This window comes from Macrotis lagotis, chromosome X (assembly GCF_037893015.1).
Source record: "Macrotis lagotis isolate mMagLag1 chromosome X, bilby.v1.9.chrom.fasta, whole genome shotgun sequence".
Lineage (NCBI taxonomy): Eukaryota > Metazoa > Chordata > Mammalia > Peramelemorphia > Peramelidae > Macrotis > Macrotis lagotis.
Window position 1 is genome coordinate 307,824,909 of NC_133666.1, and position 21,555 is coordinate 307,846,463.

Sequence of the window (21,555 nt, forward strand, 5' to 3'; positions counted from 1 at the left end):
TGTAGGTCTGCACACTCCTATCCCCAATCTAGATTATAAACTCCCTGTGGGCAAGGAGTTATCTCAGAGTGATTCTAAGAGTCATCCACCTGACTCCATAGCAGACTGGTTGTCTCCAAAATGATTGAAATAGATTTCAAGTGACCTTCAGTCCTGAGAGGAAGGGTAGAAGGTATCATTCCATTTACAAGTGAGACCACTGAGACCAAAGGGCATGAAGTGGTTTCATGTCTGGCATCTCCTTGTTTCTAGTCCCCTATGCTGATCATTACACCACAATGCCTCTCTGTGTGGTCTATGGCACCATGCTCACCCACAGCAAAAAATGCTTATAAACTTTCTGCTTAGCCTTTTGGCTTTGTGGAAGAAGTGCTGAACAGGATATCAGAAGAACTACAACTGTCTACCGGAATTGGGCAAGTTATTTCCCCTTTAAGGGCCTTAGTTTCTTCCCCTTTACATGGACAGACCGGACTAGATGTCTAAGGGGCCCTTCTGCTCTAGGATTCACTCTATCTCTTTCACTCTTGTCTCTATCTCTCTGTTTCTTTGTCTCCATCTCTATCTCTTTATCTCTCTTTCTCCCTCTGGCTTCCCTACCCCTCCCTCCTTTTTATAATCTAAGATTTGCAGGCCCTTCGTTTTTTTTTCCCATAGATTTGTCTCCTTTTTCCATCTGTCTCCCTCCCTTCCCCCCACCCCTACATCCCAGGATCTGGTCAGCTTAGCAGTAGGTATGGAATGTGCAGGCCCCTACCACTCCTAGGCCTGCTAATTGTAACTTGTCTAGACTTTCCCCTCCCTTCTCTTACCCACTTGTAAAAGAACAAAAGTGGGGAGGGGTGGACAGGGTTGAGGGCAGGAGGGCTGGAAAGGGCAGGTCGGAGGCCTCCCTCCTGGAACACTGACCCAAGATATTCAGACTTCAACCTCCGATACCTCCATTCTCCACATTCCTCCAACCCCACCTTAAGAAGTATTTGGGTAAAGGTCTCCCCCTTTGGGGGGGATGGAAAGGGCTCAGCTCTGGGGAATTCTGATGAAACTACAAAAAGCCATTCAGACTAAACAACTATGTCAGCTCTCAAGTATTAATTCCTTAATAGAGCCTATATCCTGTTCTATTAGGTTGGGGGTTCATGCTGCAGTTGAGCAAAGAGGAGATGCCTGTGAATAAGTATTGAAAATTTGACTTTAAGACTTTTGAAGCATATTTAAAAGCTGGAGCAGCAGTCTTTATAGATATTCTCTTCCCTTCAATTCATACACCAAAATCTGGCCTCATCTTGCCCATGGGGCGTTTGTTTAGAGGTTTTCAGTTGGCATCCAATTCTTTGTGACCCCATTTGGGGTTTTCTTGGCAGAGGTACTGAAGTGGATTGCCATTTCCTTTTCCAGCTCATTTTACAGATGAGGAAACTGAGACCAAGAGGGTGAAGTGATTTGCCCAACTTCACACAGATAGTAAACTTGATTCAGATCTTCCTAGCTTCAGACCCAGCACTCTATCCACTGTACCAAGTACTTACCTTATAGAGAGCCAGGAGAAAGGCAATAGCTGTAAGTCCTCAAACCATCATGAGTCACTTTTTGATGACCACAGATATGCTTCTATTGATCCTTTCTACCTAGAACCAATCTTGGAAAGACCAGTATAGACTTAGAATCTTAGACTTCTCTCTTCTAATCTGCCTTCTTTCCTTTCTTCTCTTCCCCTGACCCTCCCTCCCCCCACATACACACTGTCTAAGAATCATGGACTGGGTCAAAGAATCATGGATTTAGAGCTGAAAGAGCTTAAAGGCCATTGAATTCAATCCCTTATTTTACAGATGGAGAAACTGAGGCACAGAGAAATTATTCATCTTGCCTGAAGTTACACATGTATCTAAATCAGGATTTGAACTCATCTTTCTGATTCCAAACCATTTCTTTATCTTCTAGATTATACCTCTCAGATATACTCAATGCTCAATAAAAACTGGACGGTTGATCAACTGATAAATCCTGATCCCAATATAATCATTACTCATACTACTTAGAAGGACAGGCTAGAACTTTGTATTAGGGTTTTGAGCATCATTTCTTAGATCCCCCCCCAGAGCATCTGAGATCTCATCATGCAGGCATTCCCTCCAGCTTTACAGGTCACAGTCCATCCAGTGACCCTCTTTATAAATTCAGGTAGAATTCCTGAATTTAATTATGCCCTCAGGCACTTATTGGTTGTGTGACCCTGGGCAAGTCCCTTAATCTGGTTTGCCTCAGTTTCCTCATCTGTAAAATAGAGAAGGAAATGGCAAACTTCTCCAAAAGGGATCAGGAAGAGTCAGACAGACACAACAGAAAAAAAAATGCTAGAAAAACAAAGAAATAGCACAATGTCTGTTACATCATAGGTGCTTAATAAAAACATGTTCTCCTCCCTTGACTTTCTCCTTTCCCATTCCCTCCTAGAAAATTGCCTCAGAGGATTCATTCAAAGGACTGAAGGTCTTCCTTGAGTTCTCTTTGCATGGCCAAGATGCCCGTGGAGCCCCCAAACTCTCTGTTTTAGCACATTCATGCCCAGATTCTTCTCTCCTGTCACACTACATCTCCTTTGTCATTCCTTGTTTGGAAGGGCTTTTCGCCTGTTCACCTGTCTACACCCACCATGAACCTCTCCATTGACCTTTGGGTGATCCTCAGCTTTCATAGTTCAGAGACTACTGTGTTCCATGACTCAGCCATCTGTCAGTGCTGTAAGAATCCTGGTGTTTAAAAGCTGGTCCCTGTCTCAAGGAGAAGCTTCTTAATAATAGCTTACTGCTAAAAAAGTATTATCAACTCACTTCTACAGGATCTTAAAGTTTTTTCCTCACCACATCCCATGAAATATAAAGGACAAGAACTATTACCCCAATTCACATATGCGGAAATTGAATCTATGAGATAGCCAAGGTGGACTGCAGCCCCCTCAGGGGGGAAAACTAATGTTACATTTTCAATGTGAGCATTTACACCTCAAAAAACAGCAGGACTTGATTTATTGTTTTCTTGACAGTCTAGACTTGAGAAAATGCTGGAGAAAAATGTTAATAATGCAAATTAAACTTAAAATTGTATTGTGGGCTCATTTTCCCCCCAGAGAACTGGTTATGGCTAAACTTTTACAAGCACCTTTTGCCCAGCAGCCCCCCTATTTTGAATCACTCTTTTGGACAATATCCCAATTGCCTTCTCCCCAGCTCATACTCCCCCACTTCCTTCTTACAAACTTAAGAGACTTTTCTCCTTCTTTGCTCACCACCCCCTTGCTCACTAATACCTCTCTTCTTTTTTCTCAGGTATCTCTCCATCTTCCCCCTCCCCAACTGCCCATCTTCCACTTTCATCCCTAGTCTCACCACCCCAACACTTTCTCATCATCATCTCTCATCCTCAGCTCTCCTTCATCATCCTCTATATTTGGGAGGTAGAGAGGGAGGGTTGTCCACAAGTAGAATGCATTGTAGTGAATATCCCATCACTGAAGGCCTTCAAGTGGAAAACTGGCCACAGTTGTTGGAGTCCTCACCCTCTCCCTTCAGTGGTCTTAGAGATTCCTTCCAAGTCTGAGATTCTGGGATTTAATATATTGCCTCCACTGCACACCCCAGAGCAAAAAGGGAAGGACTCATAAATTGTAATATAGGTCAAACAGACACAAGGACCACAGGGTGAGAAAAAGTGACCTTGAGTCCCAGGTGACCTAAGTGTCTGAGGTCCCAAAGAACTAGGGGAGGGAACTGAAGGCATTCATCCATCTAGCCAAGAGGCCCAAATAATCTCCTGCTCACCAAACAAATTCCTTCCAGAATAAGAATAGAAGCAAGCATTTTCAATAAACATTTTACCTCCCTCTCCCCCTGCCCAAAGACCTTATTCAATAGATCAATCAACAAACATTTATTACTGAGTAGGAGAACACTTTTCTAGTTCAGATGATAAAGACAAAAGTGAACCAATCCCTGCCTTCAAGGAGTTCACATTCTAAAGCAATTCTAGTTTGTGGAATTGGACAAATCCTCCAACTAAAATTGTCCGCCTTCTCTGGAGACCCCACCCCAGGCTAGGAAAGTCTATTAACATGTCTCTTCTATTCATAGTCTAAGGACCCAGCCCAAAGAGAGAGATAGAGGAGAGACAATCTTATAAATTGTCCTAGACAGTTTAACTTGTGACTGATCTCTTCTCTCCCACTCCCCTAGTCTAATGTGTAAATGAAGATCCTTAACTCCCAACCCTTCCCCACCCTACAAAAGTCTAAGTCCCTACAAACCAGGAGACACCCTGGTCTCAGTTTGCCCCCGATCCCTGCAGGTAGAATAATTCTCTAAAGGAGATGCTGAAATGTCACATTTCAATTCTCTAAATTGGGGGGATTTAGTTGTGGATCTATATGCCAGAACTCTGTCCTAGACCCATTTCTTTCTCCATTTCCTTGTGATTTTCTTGCTCCCATGAACCTAAATTAATCTCTCTCCAGTGATCTTTTTTTCCATTCCCATCCTTGGTTTCTGTGAAGCATTGGACAGGACTGAGATAGACTTTCTGGATACTCTTCATTCTATGTATTCATGGCATCACTCTTTCTTGGTTCTCTTTCCAACCTTCACTCTTCAATCACTTTGGCTACATCATCTATATCCCATAACTTCGGATGTATCCCAAGGCTTCTTCGACCTAGCTCCTCTCCTCTCCTTACATCTATCTCCTAGTGGTTCCATCAGACTCCATGCATTTGGTTACTCATATACAGGTGACTCACAGATCCCTAGAACCAGGCCTCATTACTCTGACCTTTAATTAGCAACAGCCTACCAACTTCTCAGCTCATTTTATAGATGAGGAAACTGAGGCAAACAGGTTTAAGAGACTCAGGATTTATCCAGTAAATTTCTAAGGTGGAATTTGAACACACAAAGATGAATCTTATTCAGACCTTGCTGTAACTGCTTCAACCTATCCATTGTACCACCTTGTCTTTCTTTAATTAAAACTCAGAGGTTTCAGGGTGGGGGGGGGCAGGTATAAGAGGCTATGTTACAACATGACTTTAATGGTAATGTTTTACATGACTACACATATTTGACCTACATCAAATAACTTGCTTTCTCAATGAGGGGGAGTAGAATAGGAAGAAGGGAGAGAATTCAGAACTCAGTTTTTAAAATGAATGTTAATAAGGAAAAATAAAATAAAATATCTCAAAAAATTCCTAAAACAAAAAATAAATGACAACTCAGGTCCTATTTCCTACATAGAAATTGAGATGAAACCTCTTGTCAGGGTCATGCAGCTATGACTGTCTGAGAAAAGATTTGAACCTAAATATACTAGTCCATGTCTAACACTCAGTTTCAAGCTCTTGAGGGCAGAATTTAGGTCTCAACATCTTCAGGAATCATTCACTGAATTCTTAGGAAGAGCTAAATCAGTTGGGCTCTTAACAAATACTTGGTTGACATAAGTTGTGGACTAGATGGATTTCAAGTCTGGGATTTCAATCTGGAGGGTCAGGAAAAAGAAACAGGGGAGAAAGAAGGAAGTTCAGTGGGGTACAGAGAAGGAAAGGAAGAGGTAAATAATTAAGGTAGGAATGCTTTAGTACCAGCTTCCCACTGAGCCATTGAGAGTCATCTGCATGGTCTGAACTGATCAATAGTCTGAACGTGTTATGACATGGCATGCTCAGAAGATGTTAGTATTTTTAGTAAAGATTTCCTCAACATATCATTACTATATCATTTCTCCCCCTCCCTCCTGCTTTCTCCCCCATTGATAGATGAAGCTGTTGCTTAGAGACTGGGTGAGAGGGGAACATAACATAAAGAGCTGGAAGCACCTTCGTCTAATATAGATCCTAGATCTTAGTCTCAGCATCACCCCCACCCACACAAACACACACACACACACACACACACACACACACACACACACACACAAACACAAACTAGAGAGGACTTAGTTTGTGCTGAGTTTTGTCTCTGATAGACTCTCCTTTATATAGGCCAGTGGTTTCCTTCATTTCCAATTCTACCATCTTGTGAATCAGGAAATATTTCCAAGAGTGTACCATGAGCACCTACTCCAACCCAAGCATTGGCTACACACAAACACAATTAGGATATAGTCCCTACCTTCAAGGAGCATACATTCTTCTGGGGGGAGGGTCAGATCTTTTGGAATGTCATAGGAACAAGAGCTCCTAGACCTGGAAGGAACCCCTATTACCTCCCCTTCACAGAGGACTCCAGGGTGATTCTAGCTGCTGCTGGTTTTTCAGCTGTTGTGGCTTTTTTGAGGGATTATCAGATTTGTGGTGGTTTGGAATTCTTGGGGGATGGTGCAGAGGGAAGTTTCTTTTCTTGCTGTTTTAAAAATCTTTGAGAGGCATTTAATTGCCCCAAACCTCTCTCTACAAGTCCTGAAATAGTAGAAAAGATCCTAGGCTGATCTAGGAATTCAATGACTTTTTCCCTAGTCCTTAGCTTTGAAGTTGTGTCCAACTCTTCTTGACCACATTTGAGCTTTTTTTGGCAAAGAAATCAGATCACTTGATTTGCCATTTTCTTCTTCAACTCACTTTTTTTTTTTTTGCAAAGCAAATGGGGTTAAGTGGCTTGCCCAAGGCCACATAGCTAGGTAATTATTAAGTGTCTGAGGCCGGATTTAAACCCAGGTACTCCTGACTCCAGGGCTGGTGCTCTATCCACCATGTCACCTAGTCGTCCTCTTCAACTCACTTTTGCAGAAGAGGAACTGAGGTAAAGTGACTTGCCCAGGGTCATAGGGCTAGTAAGTGTCTTAAGACAGATCTGAACTCAGGAAGATGGATCTTCCTGATTCTACGTCCTGCCTTCTATCCACTGACCAAGAGTCTCTATTGAAGACTAATGGGATATCTGCTTTTGAGGAAATCACTTTTCTTTTTTCAGTTTTCTTATCTATAAAATTTGGAAAAGAGAGGGAAGTTGGACTAGGTCAGTAGTTTCCAACTTTTTTTTTAATATAATTTTCTTAATAGGTTTTGGTTTTTTGCTACCTAGATTTCCCCAGTCTGCTTTTAATCTCCCCTTCTCAGAGAACCATTTTTTCCTTTGCAAGGCAAATGGGGTTAAGTGGCTTGCCCAAGGCCACACAGCTAGGTAATTGTTAAGTGTCTGAGACTGGAATTGAACCCAGGTACTCCACTATGCCACCTAGCCGCCCCTCAGAGAACCATTTTAAAAAAAAAGAAAAAAAGAAAAAGAGGAAGAAAAAAATCAGTATTAGATGGGGAAGAAAAAACAAATGTGATTTTATGGATACCCCGCATATGAGCACCCAAACCTCTACAAAAGGAATAGAGGGGAGAAGGGAAAAATTATCTTCTCATATTTTTTCTTGGGGGCCAAATCAGTTCTTTATAATCCTGTAAATTGTTTTCAGTTGGTTTGTAGTTATTATTTCTTCTTTTTACATTTGTAATAAATTGTATATATTGTTTTCCTGGTTTCATTGCATCAATTAATGGGTGTCTTCCCTATCCTCTGTATTCTGTATCCTCTGTATGTTCCCAAATTTGTCAAATATCAGCAACCCAATTTTAATCTAGAGACTTTTTGTAGAGTTTCCAATATGATAGGAATTATAATATTGTACACAAGGAAAACACATAATCCATCATTCAGCAAGTATTTATTTAGGAATTACTAAATGTTAAGCACTGTGCTAATACAGAGACAAAACTGATGCAATCCCTGCCCTCAGGAGCTTACGTTCAACAAGTGAAACAGCACTTGTTACATATAAAGAAATACAAAGTACACACAAAGTAAATACAAGGTCAGTTGGTGGAGGCAGTAGCAGCTGGGGTGAACAGGAAAGGCCTCCTATAGGAGCCTGTGGGAATAACTGCCTTTCTATATCATGATTTCAGTAATACCTTCAATAAAATAAGCACTACATTCATCACGAGAGCCTCTACAGAAATTTGAAAACTAGTAGTATGCATTTCATATAGACTCCTCTTTTTCTATTTTTCTTTATATATTAAAATGTTTGTGAATTGTTTTTGAATGCCCTATTTACAATAAACAAGAAAAGGGAAATGGATAAAATTAGAAAAATAGTTGTATAAGTATGTGTGAGACATTGTTATTTAATCAGTCAATGGAAAGTATGTTCATTCATCATGCTGTACATTGCACTGGAACCAAATGAAGAACAACACATTGATGCCTCAAAAGCAGATTTCTCCCAATAACTCTTCAGTCTGTGAGGAGTCACTCCATACGGTCCTGTCCAAGCTTCCTTTTATCTCACTATGACTCTAGGGGTTGGTATGGGTCTGCTTTTGAACAACAAACTAATGAAAATTAAATCAGAGGGTATCTATTCACTTGAGAAAGGCCTGATCTCTGTACTGTTCCATACTAGCAGGAGTTCTGCCCTCTGGGAAGTTAGAGCACAAATGTAACTTCCCAGAGAGCAGGAGTTTCTGCTAGTACCGGCCTGAACAGCAAAGAATCATGCAAGAGCAAGCTTTGATACAATCATCTGACCTGTTAGCTCACTTCCAGGGTCCCTGTTAGACCTCAAACAAACTATTAACTCTATGTCAGATTGATTCATTCATGTATAGGCTCATGGGGTTCAATCAGTGGAAAAAGATCATCTAGTCCATCTCATTATCTTGCAGGTGAGGAAACTGAGATCCAGAGAGGTGAAGGTTGGCAATTTTGTCCAAATCTTTCTGACCACTCTGATGAGATCTCAAATCATAAGAAGGCATGGATTTGAGTTGAATTTAAAGTCAGAGGAACCATATCCAAATCCTAGCTGAATCATTTATTAGTTGTGTAACTCTGGGCAAATCATTAATTGTTCAGTTCTTTCAGTCCTGTCTGTCTCTTCATGATGCCATTAGGGTTTTTCTTGGCAAAGATACTGGAATGGTTTGCCATTTCCTTCTCCAGCTCATTTTACAGATGAGGAAACTGAAACCAACAGGGTTAAGTGACTAGTCCAGGGAAAAGGTGTGAAGTCAAATTTGGACTCAAGTCTTGACTCCAGACTTAGTATTCTATCTGAGCCAGGTAGCTGCACTTAACCTCTCAGGAAAAAGTGGGAATTAAAATTGATGACCTCCAAGTTTCCTTTCAGCTGTAAATCTATAAACTTAGACAAACAGAATTTGAACCCAGGTCTCTGACTCCAAATCCAGTCAGTAGCCTTTCCATTATTGTATTAACTCAACAAATTGGTGGGTTTTTTTTTAACTATGACCATTTCTCTTTTTAAATGTTATTTTATTTTTGCAATTATACACAATGGTAGTTTTCAACATTCATCTTTTTGTAAGTTATTGAGTTCCATATTTTTCTATCTCCTTCCCTTCCCTAGTCCCCCCCCCCAATAATCTGATATAGGTTATACATGTGCAATCATGTTAAACATATTTCCATTTTAGTCATTCAACAAGTATTTATTAAGGACCTCCTATACTTAGTAGAAGACACTGGCTAATAATATTGAATTGAATTAAATGAATGGAGAATTTATTAAGCATGTACAAAAGGCACTGAGTGTGTTAAGCCCTGGTGATAGAAATGGAAGCTTTCAAGGAGCTCACATTCCAATCAAGAAGACAATACATAGGGAAGGTTTCAGGAACAAGTCTAGCAGATGTAATTAATCTTCTTTTATGTCATTTCTACTGATATCATATTTGATTTTTTCTTCAGGTTATTTTTTCAACATATTTGATCTATCTACTGATAATATTCTAATTTTTGATGAGGAACTATTTGAGAGAAACAAGAACGTTCTTTTCCCAGTCTCTAATAGCTGTAACTGTAGAACCTGCAGAAATAGCAGGTACCAGTCTGCATCTCCACAGTATATAGCTCATAATTTTTTAAAATTTATTTATTTATTTATTTTGAATTTCACAATTTTCCCCCTAATCTTGCTTCCTTCCCTCCATCCGCCACAGAAGGCATTCTGTTAGTCTTTATATTGTTTCCATGGTATACATTGATCTCAGTTGAATGTGATAAGAGAGAAATCATGTCTTTAAGGAAAAAAATAAAGTTTAAGAGATAGCAAAATTACATAAGATAATGGGTTTTTTTTTAATTAAAGGTAATAGTCTTTGTTCAAATTCCACAGTTCTTTCTCTGGATGGTATTCTTCCATTGCAGATACCCCCAAATTGTGCCTGATGGAATGAGCAAGTCCATTAAGGTTGATCATCACCCCCATGTTGCTGTGAGGATGTACAATGTTCTTCTGGCTCTGGCTAAGCATCAATTCATGCACATTCTTCCAGGCTTCCCTGAATTCCCATCCCTCCTGGTTTCTAATAGAACAATAGTGTTCCATAACATACATATGCCACAATTTATTCGGCCATTCCCCAAATGATGGACATTCATGTAGTTTCCAATTTTTTTGCCACCACAAACAGGACTGCTATGAATATTTTTGTACAAGTGATGTTTTTACCCTTTTTCATCATCTCTTCAGGTGGATCAAAAGGTATGCACATTTTTATTGCCCTTTGGGCATAATTCCAAATTGCTCTCCAGAAAAGTTGGATGAGTTCACAGCTCCACCAACAATGTATTAGTGCCCCAGATTTCCCACATCCCTTCCAACATTGATCATTGTCCTTTTTGGTCATATTGGCCAGTCTGAGAGGTGTGAGGTGATACCTCAGAGAAACTTTGATTTGCACTTCTCTAATAAGTAGTGATTTAGAGCAAATTTTCATATGACTATGGATAGCTTTGATTTCTTCATCTGTTAATTTCCTTGGCATATCCTTTCATCATTTGTCAATTGGGGAATGGCTTGTTTTTTGAAAAATTTGACTCAGTTCTCTGTGTATTTTAGAAATGAGTCCTTTGTCAGAAATACTAGTTGTAAACAGTGTTTCTCTATTTACTACATTTCTTTTGATCTTGGTTACAGTGGTTTTGTCTGTGCAAAAGCTTTTTAATTTAATGTAAATTATCTAGTTTGTTTATAATGATGTTCTCCATCACTTCCTTGGACATAAACTCTTCCCTTTCCATAGATCTGACAAGTGAACTATTCCTTGATCTCCTAGTTTGCTTATAATATTGTTTTTTATGTCTGAATCCTGTAGGATATAGCTCATATTCCTCAGATGATGGCACAGGTTATTCCCAAAGCTTTGGGGTTCAGTGTTGGGAAAGAAATGAGGATCATAGGCTGTTCCCACTGGTTTAGCTAGGTTGACTTGCCTTTAATTGGTTTGAAGTTGAAGGTCACTTCTACAAAGAGACATCTCCTTGAATGGATGCTGGGTTGGAGCAGGACTATTGGTCTGGGGATGTCCCATCTGCCAGTGAGTAGCAGGTAGTCAGAAGTTGTTGCTAGTGGTGATTAAAAAAAAAGATGACCCCTCTTTTCCATGATGATGCTTTTTCTCATATTATTTATATTAAATCCTGGTATTTAGCTGGTGCTTTTATGCTTTAAAAGGACTTTCTTGAAAAATAAGTATTGTTTAATATCATCAAAATTTCTCCCAATATCTCAGGGATATTTCTCCCTTTCCCTTTCAGAGAACAATCTCATATAACAAATAATATTTTTAAAAAGAAAAAGTCAGAAAAATTTATCTATACATCAAAATTATCTGAAAATATCTGCAAAAGAATGGCATGGGGGTGTCTTCTCTTTTCCCTTTAGTGGAATGATACTTGTTCTTACAAAGCTTTCAGCAACATTACATCACTAGACATTCTCTGCTGAGAAGTTCTGGATTGTGAGTATATCTACTACCTCTGTGTATTCAGACTGGAGTGCAGACAATGCATTTTCCCAGATAAATACTTGAATTGTGTTTGATTTCTTCTATCAAAGGCCCTAAGGCCCAGAGTTGTCTCCATACTTCTCCAAAAGATTTCCCTTTAGCCTCTTCCCTTGGTGAGAGACTGCAATATTCTCAAGAACTTGATATCTATGCATTTCCATTTGAATCTAAATCTACCTCTACTCAGACTGATTGTGACTGGAGATGAGTGGGTAGGTAGCACTTCCTAAGGGCTGTCTGGTTGGTAGTAGACCAGAAGCAAAGAAATTCCAAAAGGGGGCTTCTTGGTGGTGGTGGGGGCAGGGAGAGGACTAGGAATACAAGAATTCCATTCTTATTCATCACGGCCTTAGGTAGGAATGAGTTAAAAAGAAAAAATTTCAGCACATTATGGTTCCTAGACCAAGAGGGATCTGGAGAGAGAAGCTAAGCTCTTCTAAATCTACTTACTGCTGGATAGCAAATCATAGTTTTAAGGACCTAGAAGTCTGAGCTGGAGACTATTGTCCAGACCCAAAGCCTCTTATTGTCTTTCCCCAAGAGGCCAAGCACAGGAATAATAATATTTCCTTAGTCCTATAAGGCTTACAAAGGACTTCCCTCACAGTTGAATTGATGTGATATTACTTTTAGTCCTATTTTACAGATGAGGCAACTGAGGCTCTGGGCAGTGTGCCTATGAGATAGCAGACATTCACCTTTCTGGGCCTCAGTTGCTTTATCTGTAAAATGAAGGTGTTGGACTAGTTGACCTCATAGGTTCTTTCCAGCTCTATGTCTATAATCCTAAGAAGTGAATTGATTCACTCAGGATCACACAGTTTGGGCACCAGGTCTCAAATCCAGAGCTTCAGACTTTTTAATGCATGTTATTGCCCCTACCCCCTTCTTTTCTCACACATGAATGATTTCTTGAATTAATGTTGAATAAATTCCCCCACAACCTATTATCCATGAGAATTTGTGTATAAAAAGCTAATTCAAGCTTGATGACAGATGAGGCTTCTTAATGATAAGAGCTGTCAAAAAGTGGAAACCTTGAGGTGGGTTTCGAGACTGGATGATGATCAATTGTTAGGTGCATTCCTCAGAGAAGGATTAAGTAAGGTAAATATTCTTTTGGGGTCTGGTTAGACTAGCTAACAGCTTAGATCCCTTCTGGATTTCAAATTCTGTGAGTTCTGTAATAAAATGTCATATTTATATATTGCCTTAATATTTGGAAAGTGCAAGGCACATATTATCTCATTCTGGCCATGAAACAAATCTGTGAAATAGATGCCATTATTATTATTACTGTGAGGAATGAAGGGCATTGTTGGTCTTCACAGGGTGAGGAGGAAGGCCCCCTTTGAAATCCATTATAAAGGGGGGAATGGCCCCAGTCAATCACACAACTGGGAGAGTTCTTCTATCCCATTCCAAAGATGAGAAACTAGATTAGAAGAAACTAGTCCTTAACTGGTTAAGAGTAACCTAGTCTTGACCTTCACCTTTGCACATGCTCAAAGAGATCTATCTGTTTTTGCTCATAATAAGCAGGGTGAGGAAACATATATGAACCAATGTATCAATTAGATTTGTGACCCCAACCTATGATCGGCATGAATGGGGCAGGAACAGTCTTTCAAAGTGCATAAAAGAGTTTGTATGTTAGGATTTCCCCTCCCCTCTCTCCCACCACAAGAGAGGTGTGCCATTTTGTTAAGATCTCTTAATAAAAACCATTTTAATCACTCTGGACTAAGTATTCTCGAGCCATTTATAACAATTACCAACATCTTTGTTTTTTTAAACAAATGAGTAAATTATGAGTGAAAAGGGGTTAAGTGATTTGTCCATGTTGGCAAGTAAATGTCGGAGGTGGGATTTGAACCCAGGTCTTCCTAACCCCAAATCCATTGCTCAGTCCATTATGGTATCCTGCCTCTCCTAGAGCAATATTATTATTTTTTTTCCAAGGCAAACGGGGTTAAGTGGCTTGCCCAAGGCCACACAGCTAGGTAACTATTAAGTGTCTGGGACCAGATTTGAACCCAGATACTCCTGACTCCAGGGCCGGTGCTCTATCCACTGCGCCACATAACCGCCCTGCAATATTATAATATAGTACCAAGGACTTTAGTGTCTAGGAAAATTGATTGATAAATGATTGACAAATGGCACCTTGGAAAGAAAACTGGATTTGGAATCTCAGGGGATGGAGGTTTGAATTTTGGCTCAGTCATTTACTACCAATGTGACCCCTTGGGCTAATTCAGCCTTAGCATTGGATTAAACTCAATAAAATGAGAGAGTGAACTAGTTGGCCTCTAAGGAGGTGTTAAGTGCTTTACAATATTGTCCCATTTGATTCTCATGACAACTCTGTGAAGTAGATGCTGTTATGGTTCCCATTTTACAGTTGGGTAAACTGAGGCAGAGAGGAGGTTAAAGTGACTTGCCAGGATCACACAGCTGGTAAGTATTGAACTCAGGGCTTTCTGACTCCAGGCTCTATCTACTTCATCACCTAACTGGCTCTAAGTTCTCCCCCAGTTCTAAATATAAAAATCCTTCTAAATGACAAATGGGGGGGGGGGGGGGCTGCTAGGTAGTACAGTGGAAAAAGCACCGGCCCTGGAGTCAGGAGTACCTGGGTTCAAATCTGGTCTCAGACACTTAATAATTACCTAGCTGTGTGGCCTTGGGCAAGCCACTTAACCCCGTTTGCCTTGCAAAAAACCTAAAAAAAACCTAAAAAAAAAAAAGACAAATACAAAGAACAACAGATACAGCTTCGTGCTGTACCAGTACTCAGAAATGGTGAAGGATGGAGTGGGCCCTCAGTGGGGGCTTCACAGAAAGATTCCATTTAACAAAGATGGCCCTGGTGCTAAAAGCAGTGATGTGACTTAATCACAGCCATGCAGCTGCTTGGTGGCCTCACTCAGACCCTTCCCTCCCACCATCTCCACTCAGTTGCCAAATGCTGTCCAGTCTACTACTAGATGTCTCTTGCATCAGTCTCCTTTGCTCCATTCACGTAGCCACCACCTATTTCAGGCTCTGGTCTGAGCCACAATAATAGCCTCCTAAGTGGGTCTTCCTTCTTCCAGTCCCTCCTTCTCCAATCCATCCTCTAAACAGCTGCAAAAGAATCTCTCTGAGACACAGGCATGACCTTGCCAATCTATTGCTTTGGAGCCTCCAGTGGTTTGATGGAACTAGGAACTGCTCCATTTCTTATATTAATAATAATGGTAACAAGAAGCAAAATAACTAGTATTAATATGCATTAAAACATTTTCCAGAGTGAAGTAGAACAAGTCACCTAGATGGCACAGTGGGTAGTCAGGAGGACCTGAGTGCAAATGTGAAATCAGACGTTTACTGTGTGACCTTGAGCAAGTCACTTCACCCTGAATGCTTCACAACCAGATCTCCAGTGGTCCTGATTCATATCTGACCACTTGACCTAGGTGGTTCTGAAGGAGAAAGTAAGACTGGTGAGGTAGCACAGTTCCCCCCACCCCACCCCCCACTCAAATCCAATTCATGTGCTTGTCAAGACATCATCTTCCTCATGTCATGGTCTTCTTTAAGAATGAAGGACGGGAAAGCTAGGTGGCACAGAGGATAGAGCAAATCTGGCCTCAAACATTTAATAATTACCTGGTCATGTGACCTTGGGAAAGTCACTTAACCCCATTGCCTTGCAAAACCAAACCAAAACAAACAAACAAAAAAAAAGAATGAAGGACAAACATCATAAGAATGAGCCAAAAAACCAAACTCCCAAATTACTTACTAATCAGTCAGCCAAAAAACATCTATTAAATGCTTACTGTTTGTTAGGAAGGGTGTGGAGTACTAGGGTACAAAGAAAGATAAAAAAAAATCGATGACCCTATCTACAGGGAACTGACATTCTAAAGGCCCATTCTTGGCACTAGAAGTTGGTGGATCTTACTCAATTGGGCAGGTGTGTCCAATTTCACCTGCAGGCTGGATTGGGCTCTCAAAGTCATTTATTTGACCCCCCCACATCAGATAACTGGAAAATGAAGGAACAGGTAAACGCATAGCCAACATTGCAACATCATGGAGCAGCTTAACCCTTAACTAACTTGGTTCTACTTTTTCACATAACTAACATTGTGTGATCTTCACAGTCCACCAGTTTTGTTGTTTTTTGTTTTTTTTTTAAACAAAAGATAAGCATATGGGAATTAGGATCTTTATTTGAAAACATTACATGACTTGTAATTTCAATAGCCAACTTTACTGTATGCAGCATTAATTGCTATTTTGTCAAGATTTTAGAAAACACCAACTGCATTTCAGTAATTTGCTACTCCATTCTCAGTTGACATCAACACATTGCCTGCAAACTTGCAAATAGGCTGTATAGAGTTGCAGAGTTGCAACTTAAAGAAAAATTTATTCAAGTGTCTTTATGGGACTTTTAAGTTGTACTGGCCTGAAGGAAAATATCATTTCACAAACATGCCCTGTTCATGATGTCTCTTTTGGGGAGAATATATATTTGGGAGCAACTTTTTTTCCCATATGAAGCATATAAAAAGTAAATATAGAATAAAAATTTCACATGAGCATCTTGAAAATATTCTTTGCATCATTACAACCTCTATCAAACCAAATATAGATGCACTGGTATCAAAAAGTCAGTGTTCACATTAAAAATGACTTGATCTTATTTTTGTTTAAAAAACAAATGTTTGGGGTGGCTAGGTGGTGCAGTGGATAGAATACCGGTGGCCTTGGAGTCAGGAGTACCTGAGTTCAAATCCAGCCTCAGACACTTAATAATTACCTAGCTGTGTGGCCTTGGGCAAGCCACTTAATCCCATTGCCTTGCAAAAACTAAAAAAAAAAAAAAAAAAAGCAAATGTTTAATTATACTTTATTACATTTTATTATTATACTCATTGGTAATATGGTTTACATTGTACTCATAAATAAACATTAAATTCTATATATGCCCCTTGACAAGTTTTTGTTGAGCAATGCAGCCCAGAACAGCTAAAAGGCTGGATACCCCTGGTCTAGGGATCAAAGAGCAAGGGCAAGGCCAATGTCTAGAAGGAAGGAAAAACTGGGAGGAAGGGAGTGTATTGGACTGGGAAAACAGGAATGGATCAAAGGAATCAAGGCCTAAAATAAATACAGGCCGGCAATAATGACTGAGAGTGAAACTATGGGGAGGTAGGAGGACATTTAGCAATTTAGAAGCTTAGAAGTAAAACATTTTGCAGTTGAGATGAAGTGTAAGGGTTGAACAGTCTTGTGGGTGTCTGAGATTGAAAAGTGATGGAGACCATAGAAATTTAGAAAGTTCAGAGTTGGGGACTGAGAAAAGATTTAGAGCCTGAAGCATTTTAGAGGCCACTTAATCCAACCTCTTCTCATTTTTCAAATGAGGAAAAGTAAGACTCAGAGGATTAGTCGGTGTTGTGAAACCCAAATAGAAACAGAAGCCCCTAATAGATACATAAGGATCCTGGCAGGTACCTATCTGACTTAGGTTTTAAAATGTAAAGTTGTCTTTTATTGTACTTTATTAAATATTTCCCAATTCTACTTTAATTGGGGCTCGTGCTGAACTTGGGAGGATTGCAGGCCCCATGTGGCCTTGTGTTTGACACCCAATCATCTAGCAAATATTCAAACTGGGTTTTGAATCCAAGTCTCTTGACTTCCAGGTCCAAGCTTTTCCTTTGTGCCTCAAGTATTCTCTAGAAAATGTTAATCAGGCAATCAATTCCAGGCAATCAATGCAACACAAGAGCCTCCCCACCCACTTTCTGAACTTCTCTGGACATCAGCAGAATTGGTTGTCCCTGAGACCTCCTGGTCTGTTTTAGTCCAGAGAGAGGGAGGGTGGGCACCAGCATGTGGAGGAACACTCGGAGGGTCCCCTCCCCTCCTCAGCTCCCATCCTCTTCCCTCTGCCCATCCAACCCTCCTTCACCTCCCTAGGTTTAGCTGCTCTCTCCACTGGGGCCTGGAGTCACTGGAATACTGAACAAAATCATTTTTTGGCATGACTGCAAATGCTGGGGCTCTTCACCAGCCTTTACATTGTTGAGGTGAGGGAAGAGAGAAGGACAGGTATGAATACATGTAGAGTCGCCTACTTCTGTGTTTGTAGCATGTGCAGTGGATGTAGGTATGTGTGGTTATTGGGTACGGTGGGGGTAATGTGTGGGGCATGTGCAGTTGTGTCTTGTGATGATGTCTATGATGATAGGTGTGGGTCAGAGAGAGGGACAGTCAGCCACATCATGGCAGGAAGAATAAATTTGTTCCCTCTTTCCAAGTCCATGACTCTAAGTTCCCAGGTGTATTATGGGCTACAGCTGCTTGAGAGACTGGCTTAAGGCCTCATCCTCTGCCTGGGGAGAAGAGGAAAAGGAGAGGTCATCCTGGGTTAAGTTAGAGGAGCCACAGCATCTGTGTAAAGGGTCAAATAAACTTTGGTCTGGTTATTGGGAGCAGAGGCTCCCAAGGGCTGCTGGAGGTCACCATGGACCTTACGCAATTTGGCTGATTAGTGAACCCCTGAAGGAACTGACCCACAAGCTCCACTGAGACTGCAGCTGCGCAGGCTGCCCCTAAACCCACCCCACTGTGCCTCTTTGGGTGGAATCTGGACAAGGGAGATTTAATTACTTAGGATAACACTTCACGGCTCAGGAATAACCAAATTATTTGGAAAGTTCAAGTTCAGGAAATCCATGCGCCTCCCTCTCCTTCCATCCTGGTCTTCCCCCTCCTTCCCCCATTTCTTCTTTTTCCTAAATGACAATCCTTGGCATTTATCTATTGTGTATTGCTGCTCAGAATCTAATACTGATGTCTCATTGTGACATGGAGACAACCTTGGGGTCTCAAAGTCTGTTGAAACCTGAACTTTGACAAGTTCTACCAGGCTTCCAGGATGGATATGGTGACTGAAGCTTTTGTCTGCTCTCTAAAAAGTAGAAACCTTTCTCCAACAGGTCATTTGTTTGGAATTGAATCCATTTGGCCATGGCATCCCATGATATGAGTAAAAAAAATTGAAACAGTGCTCAGTCCTGCGTAGTCCTCCCATTTCACTAGGGATGGAGTTGTAAAAACAAAAAACAGTAAGGCAGCTGATATCTTCCCCAGGCTGGGGAATCTGAACAGCCAGGTAGCAATTTCTACAGCAGAAGCTTGGGGGGGGGGGGGGTGAGAGAGAGAGAGAGACAGACAGATAGACAGAGAGACAGACAGAGAGAGAGAGAGGAGAGACAGAGAAACAGAGAGACAGAGACAGAGAGAGAGAGAGAGACAGGAGAGAGAGACAGAGAGAGAGAGACAGGAGAGACAGGAGAGAGAGAGACAGAGAGAGACAGGAGAGAGAGAGACAGAGAGAGAGACAGAGAGAGAGCGAGAGTAGAGAGAGAGAGAGAGACAGAAACAGAGACAGAGACAGAGAGAGAGACAGGAGGACAGGAGAGAGAGAGAGACAGAGAGAGACAGATAGAGAGAGACAGAGAGAGAGAGAGAGAGAGAGAGAGACAGAGAGAGAGCGAGAGTAAGAGAGAGAGAGAGACAGAAACAGAGACAGAGACAGAGAGAGAGAGAAAGGAGGATGAGAGAGAGAGACAGAGAGAAACAGAGAGAGAGACAGGAGGACAGGAGAGAGAGAGATAGACACAGAGAGAGAGATAGACAGAGACAGAGGGAGACAGAGAGAGAGAGAAACAGATAGAGACAGACAGAGAGAGAGACAGGAGGACAGGAGAGAGAGACAGAGAGACAAAGAGAGAGACAGGAGGACAGGAGAGAGAGAGAGAGAGAGAGAGAGAGAGAGAGAGAGAGAGAGACAGGAGAGAGAGACAGTTTTATATATATATATATATAGAGAGAGAGAGAGAGAGAGACAGAGAGACAGAGACAGAGAGAGAGAGACAGGAGGAAAGGAGAGAGAGAGAGAGACAGAGAGACAAAGAGAGAGACAGGAGGACAGGAGAGAGACAGAGAGAGAGACAAGAGAGAAAGAGACAGAGAGACAGGAGTGAGAGAGACAGAGAGAGACAGAGACAGAGAGAGAGACAGGAGAGAGAGACAGTTATATATATACATATTATATATATATATATATATATATATAGAGAGAGAGAGAGAGAGAGAGAGAGAGAGAGAGAGAGAGAGAGAGACAGGAGAGAGAGAGAGAAACAGAGAGACAGACAGAGAGAGAGAGAGCAAGAGAGAGACAGAAACAAAGAGACAGAGACAGACAGAGAGAGACAGGACAGGAGAGAGAGACAGAGAGAGAGTGAGAGCAAGAGAGAGAGACAGGAGAGAGAGACAGAGACAGACAGAGAGAGAGAGAGCAAGAGAGAGAGACAGAAACAAAGAGACAGAGACAGACAGAGAGAGAGAGACAGAGAGAGAGACAGAGACAGAGAGAGAGAGAGAGACAGAGAGAGAGACAGGAGAGACAGAGAGAGAGACAGGAGTGAGAGAGACAGAGAGAGAGAGAGAGACAGAGAGAGACAGGAGAGAGAGAGACAGAGAGAGAGACAGGAGAGAGAGACAGAAACAGACAGAGAGAGACAGAGAGAGAGAGAGACAGAGAGAGAGACAGAGAGAGAGACAGGAGGACAGGAGAGAGAGAGAGACAGAGAGAGACAGAGAGAGAGAGAGACAGGAGAGAGACAGATAGAGACAGAGAGAAACAGAGAGGAGAGACAGAGAGAGACAGAGAAAGAGAGGAGAGAGACAGAGAGACAGAGAGAAACAGAGACAGAGACAGAGGGAGAGAGAGGAGACAGAGAGAGACAGAGAGAGAGACAGATAGAGAGAGAGAGACAGAGAGAAACAGAGAGAGAGAGAGACAGAGAGAGACAGAGAGAGGAGAGAGACAGAGAAAGAGAGAGAGGAGAGAGACAGAGAGACAGAGAAACAGAGAGACAGAGACAGAGGGAGAGAGAGACAGGAGAGAGAGAGACAGGAGGGAGAGAGGGAGAGAGAGAGAGAAAGAGATGGGGAAGAGACAAAGAAGAAAGGAAAGAGGCAGAATGAAAAAGAGGGGGACAAAGAGGGAAAGAAAAATATATAGAGAAAAAATGGAGAGAAAGAAAAGGGAGGAAAGGGAAAGAAACAGGAAGAAAAAAGGAGAGCGGAACAGAAAGAAGGAAAGAGAAACTAGGAAGGGAGGAGAGATAGGGAGGAAGAGAGAGAAAGAAAGAAATAGAGGGAGGGGAGAGAGAAAGAAAGAAAAAAGAAAGAGAAAGAAAGAAAGAAAGAAAGAAAGAAAGAAAGAAAGAAAGAAAGGAAGGAAGGAAGGAAGGAAGGAAGAAAGAGAAAGTAAGAGGAGAGAGAGAGAGACAGAAAAAGAGGAGGGAGAAAGAGAAAGAAAGAGGATTGGAAAGAAACGGAGTAGGAGAGAGAGAAAGAGGGAAAAAGAGAAAGAGAGGAAAGGAGGAAGAGAGGAAAAACATAGAAAGAGAGACCACCCAAAAGGAAAAAGTTCACTTGCTGCTGATCCCACTGTGGTCAGGGGAAGTGAAATGTGAACTGGATAATTAGCAGCCTTGCAAAGAAATTAGGTCCCAATGAGTCTTGAATATGAACCCCTCTATGGGTTGTACTTGTAGTAATAAGTTACTGGATTCTGTTATTCCTTGAAATTCCCCCTTCGATGTAGAATTAACTACTGGTTT

The 21,555-nt window shown here is 41.2% G+C and overlaps 1 long non-coding RNA gene across 1 annotated transcript in view; it reads left to right on the forward strand.

Moving 5' to 3' along the window:
• Positions 1-356: 356 nt before the first annotated feature.
• The window catches only part of LOC141502506 (uncharacterized), a 40,539-nt gene continuing 19,340 nt past the window's right edge, over positions 357-21,555 (forward strand). Inside the window, exon 1 of the long non-coding RNA XR_012472559.1 lies at positions 357-416. This is a non-coding gene — a long non-coding RNA (uncharacterized LOC141502506). The remainder of the gene's footprint in view (positions 417-21,555) is intronic.